The sequence below is a fragment of the Benincasa hispida genome, chromosome 3 (assembly GCF_009727055.1).
Source record: "Benincasa hispida cultivar B227 chromosome 3, ASM972705v1, whole genome shotgun sequence".
Classification (NCBI taxonomy): domain Eukaryota; kingdom Viridiplantae; phylum Streptophyta; class Magnoliopsida; order Cucurbitales; family Cucurbitaceae; genus Benincasa; species Benincasa hispida.
In genome coordinates this window covers 59351112-59356529 of record NC_052351.1, presented here as the reverse complement: position 1 = coordinate 59356529, position 5418 = coordinate 59351112, and positions in this window count along the sequence as shown.

Sequence of the window (5418 nt, the reverse complement as noted above, 5' to 3'; positions counted from 1 at the left end):
AGCCTACGCCGGCGCCTACCGGGCTTCTACCGACCTAATAGTTGCCTATCAGGCTTTATTGAGCCATTACACTGCTTATCAGGACAACTCGAGCACAGTCGGGAACTATCAAGTTCGGGCACCCGTGTCGTCCGACACTGTCCATGAGATCCCATTCTCGATGGAAGACGCCCAAGACACTTGTCTTGTAATGCTCGCCCATGCCATGACACATGCATGTGTCATGGGGTAGCTCACTTCGGCCACAGGGCCCAGGGGTGGTAGAGGGTTGACATCATGCCTCCCCTTATAGTACAATCTAAATATTTTCCTCTTTGTCGCCCATGCATATCAAAGGACTGCCCTCAATGGCAAGAGTGTTGGGATTGGTGTCCTAATTCTCTCGGAGTCTCGTTGTTTTGTAAAGATACACATTGTTCAATGAATAAAATAAGTGTTATTTAATTCTAGCATTTACTCATATCCAATAAACAAAGCTCCTTAGTTATCTTATGTGAACTTAAGCATGTATATGTGATATACAAGTGGATCATGCCTTAATTGATAACCTAAATAGGTCTGTAGTATAAGGATTAAGGTGGGATACTTGATCCTTGTGACACTACAGATACGGCCCACTTTGTAGAGGTTTGCAAGTGTTGTAAACTACTATAGATGGTAGATCCTAACCATTCATGTGGAAACGTGCGAGCGGGGATGTCCTATATAAAGAGTTTGTATAAGACCTAGACCACAGATGACTAGACTCTGTATATAAGGTCGTTGATACTAGAGACTTGCATCTCACCTAAACGACCATAGGTGACACGACCTCAATCCTGAGTGTCTTAGGAACTCCTACCTTTGAAGGCGGTCCTTTGATTAGTATGTGTGAGAGTGGCCAGATTGCCAACTCAACATGCCTACCTTTTTGGGGATTTGTCTGATCTGGAAGTTGGGAACTCAATCCACAAGATGGAATTCACTTCTTTCCCGAAGAAAGGGATAAGTAGAGAGATTGCTCCCTTAAGGGCTGATTTCGGGGCTTGAACATAGTGGCCATAGCTTCTCTTTGGAATAGAGGACTCAATCACAGTAGGACTATGACTTATGTTCATTAGAGGGATCAGTGGTACTTAAGAAGTTAGATGTAACTACAGGGGCATAATAGTTATTGGCTCAGCTGTACTTACGAGCGATCTGCGAAGGGTTGTCGCACTGCTCATTGGTTAAGATGGATACATAATATATCTGTGGTAAAGAAAGTTCAGCGGTCGGTCTTTAGTGGAGTGCTTGGCAGTTAACGGATGGTGGATCTCGTGACTAAAGAGTTTAGTCAATTATTCACGTACCGTTGGAGCTTCGTACTCCAAGTCCATAAGGTCCCCTTGGTAGCTTAATGGATTCAGTTGAGGATCAGTTCTTGGTGTTGATTTGAAATGTTCAAATTGACAAGAGGTATTTTGATTATATATGATATAATTGGTATGATGTATGAGATACATCTAATGNCTATGGTTTATATGTTTCATGAGATGAAATATTAAAACTATAGGTTATAAATATAGTATGATAAGTTGGTTATCATTTATATTTATAATAATATTAATTATTGGATAATTAATTCTTTTTCTTTAATAACCAAGTGAGTAGGTGGTTATTAGACTTATGGTAACCGTGAATTTAAAAGGAAAATGGTTTTCCTATTTGAAAAGAGGTTTTACAAACGATTGAAAAAGTTTTTGAGATTTTTCTCTCGGTGCAAAGGATCTCATGGTAGTCGTCAAGTAAATACGAATTTACTAAACGATGGCTAGGTGAGCTAAATGATCGTGCAGTGGCAAGCTAAACGATCGTGCAGTATTTACTAAACCATCGCATAGTTTTTGGAGATGAAAAATTCGGAAGCGCATATATGATGCATGTCTTAAGCTATGTGTTTGTTCTCATGCGTCGGTGGTCATGCGTTGGAATGGAAAGTATGTGTTAATCTTGTATGCAATGACCATGCATTCCTATCACAAGTTTTCTTGCGCTCTCACCAAGTATAATGAGATTGCAAGTTACTCGGGTGATCCGAGGTCGAACTCAGGGATTTGTGGCTAAATGTCATGAAGTAATGTGTTTGCGACAAAGAATAAAAGAATGTTGAGGGTTAGTGGCTATGCGCTACTTCTACTCCTAATAATAGATTAAGCAGTGGAAGTATGGTTGTGAGAGATAAGAGACACGGCAACTGTTAATGCATAGTAAAATGTATGAGAAAATTGATAAAATGGTGAGGATGTCTTCACCGCAACATAAGTTTGACCGCAAGGGTAACCTCAGCCAACACATGCTAAGTGATCATGCTATACACACTTCACATAGACGCATGTGATGTATACGCGATAGTGTCGAGAGGCCTTATTTCTAAGTCTCTATTCCCGATCATGTGCTCTCACACATAGGCAAGATGACCGCATACCACCATATCCTACTTAAAGGTTGCATACGTTGTGTAGTAGCAAACGGATCTTATTCCTAAGTCCCCATTCTTGCTTATGCGATCCAATCTGCTCTCCCGAGTCTAGATTTGGATTTTAGACTACTCTCCCAAGTATGCCTAAATGATTAATGATGCGCTCATAAGACAAGGTAAGTTCATAAAACATGGTTGACGTAAGATTATTCCTATCTCTAGCAAACACTTGCTTACATTGCTTAATGCGATCAACTACTTACCCTCCTGGGCAGTTGGTTGCTGCTGACTCTACTCATGGACAAGCACTGCGTCCGCTTATAGACAAGCGTTGCTATAGCTTCACACTAAGCAAATAGTATTTTCTCACAATACTCGAGCAACGCACACCTCTCGGTGGTTTGCTACATGCTTCATATGTCTATGCCGCATGATTAAGTATGCGATACTCTAGCAGTCTTACTTAGTAATGCAATGAAAGTGAAGGATGCTAAGTAAATGAAGATGGAGATGGAATCGAAGAAAAATATAGAAATGCATTGATCACAAAATGTTTTAATCTCTTAAGCCACAATGTAATACAATACAAGGATAAAAGAGAAATGGAAAGCCAGATGGAAGCAATGTCTTGCTTCCATCAGATGTGTGTCAAGGCTTTCGGTGGTGCCATGGATGGGCGATGGAGTAGACTCTCTCGAGCTCTAACTCTAGCAAAGGCTCCGGTCTTCACTTAGAATGGTTGAGGGATGAAGAACTCTCAAGAATATCTTCTCATGCTTTGGTCTGGATCACAAGGATCTACCCTCAGGTAGAAAACCTTGGATGATCTGAAATTATGCTCTAAGGCTTCTATTTATAGAGCTTGAACACCAACAGCATTTATGGACCTGCTCTGAATCTGATACTCGTGACACGATGGTCCTTTTCTGAATCTCTGCTGCTAACGGTGTGGTAGGTGAAATATCAACATCACTTTTTTGACACTCCTGAGGTATGCGTTCATGCTTGGTTTCCGAAATGTCAGAGCATTCCACCACCCTTGCGTTCATCCCTCTATTATGGTTATTACCCTGTAGCTGCAATCTCCCTGCGATGACCGCATTCGCTTGGTTGCTGCAACACCCATACGACGGACGCATGCAATCACCGCATGCAATCGTCTTCTCGATAACCTCGCTTCCGCGCATGCAATCGATTTCTGAATTTGCTACAAAATATATAGTTGAACGCATAATAACGCATAAAAGTCGGTTAGCCGAGATTCTTAATGTCGATCAACGCAAGCTCGTTTTCTCATGAATCCTTAGTATAATCGCCGCATATTCTACTTAACAGCCCTCATAATTCTAAATAAAAGGCTTATAATAACGTGCATTTCTGCCCGTCATCAATTTTGCTAGACGATCGCTTGCCCTAAGTAAACGATCGTGTAGAGTCTGCAGGCAACAGACTAAGCTAAACGATGAGCTAAATGATCGCATAGCTTTTGCTAGACGATCGCTTAGTTTGAGTTAAATGATTGGGCATCGACCTATACGATAGGTCTCCACCATCTCCCACTTGCCCAGTCATGTACACGATCGGTGTTTCCTTCTTCATCTGCCTCATTCCAAGTCTAAACAAAACCCACCCTCTGGATTCTCACACCGAAAATACGAAGGTACCCTTGTTGATGGTGTCAAACTCAACTCGACATCGTTGAGGTTTTTTGGAGGTCGTTCATGGTGTTGTGGAGGCCGTTCGTGTTGCGGAGGAGTTCGTGACCGAGGCGATCGTTGAGGAGTTCGTGACCGAGCGTGAAGTGTCGTGCTATGTTTGTTGTTGTGTTGCGGTCATGTAGATGGAGCGTTCGAGGTTGCTGTTGTTCGAGCATTTGTGAGCGAGGAACATGGAGACGAGGTGACAAATGTTCGTACAGTTTTTCCTTTGAGCATTTGTAATTTTTCATGCTGTAATTTCTGTATGAATTGTATAACCGCTTGTTTGAAGTCGACTGTAAATGTATTGTTCATTCATGATTGTGATTTGGAATAATCTTTCTTCCACTACTCATGGAAATCTCATATCCGATTTCCTTCAATTGAAGTTCCCAACTCACTCAAGATTGAGATCATATTACCTATGGTCATTCTAGTGAAGTAAAGTTTCTGTCATGAATGGTGTTATATAACGAGACGTTAACACTTCGTGGTTATACAAACTCTTTGTATAGGACGCCCCCGCTCGCATGTCCCATACACGAATTATCAGGATCAGACCACCTGTGACAAGTTACTGTAGGAATGTATCAACAGCAGCGGAAGCACAAGGATCATCTAAGCACTCAAATTCACTAATTTTGGCAATATATAAAGCATGCTTTTGCAGAAAAAAGTGAGTTTCAAGGCATACCTCTTGTAGAACTTCTTAAAAGCTCCTTCATCACCATCTATCTTCTTCAAATCTTGTTGTAGACCACCTCAAGATCTTCTCCACTATTCTCTTGGTGCTCTAGCTTGAGTTGTGGGACTCAAGACAAGTTTGAACCAAGGGTAGAAGGAGACATGCTCACTGCAAAAAATCAGCTGAATAACTCTTTCTTCAAACCAAATTTTCTCTCAAAATCTCTATGGATTGCATGCCTGATTTTTACTCCAATCTCTTCATTATATTGCATATCAACATGCAAAGAGAAGAGTTGCATGAGTTGCAGCTCATGCTTGGAGAAGACAAGGCAAAGATACTGCCATTTGAGTGAGTTGGTGATGAATAATGAAAAATCTTCATTTTCCATTTAAGTGTTTTTTTTCTTTTCCTTTTTTAATTTTATCATAAAATCAAAAATTTGATTAAAAAAATCTATTTGATTTTTAAAATGAAAAAATTAATTAATTTCATAACTTAATTATTATATAAAGCTTAATTAATTTAATATCAAATATTAAATTAATTTTAATATATATCCATCTTTATATATTTAAATCATATTTAAATATATA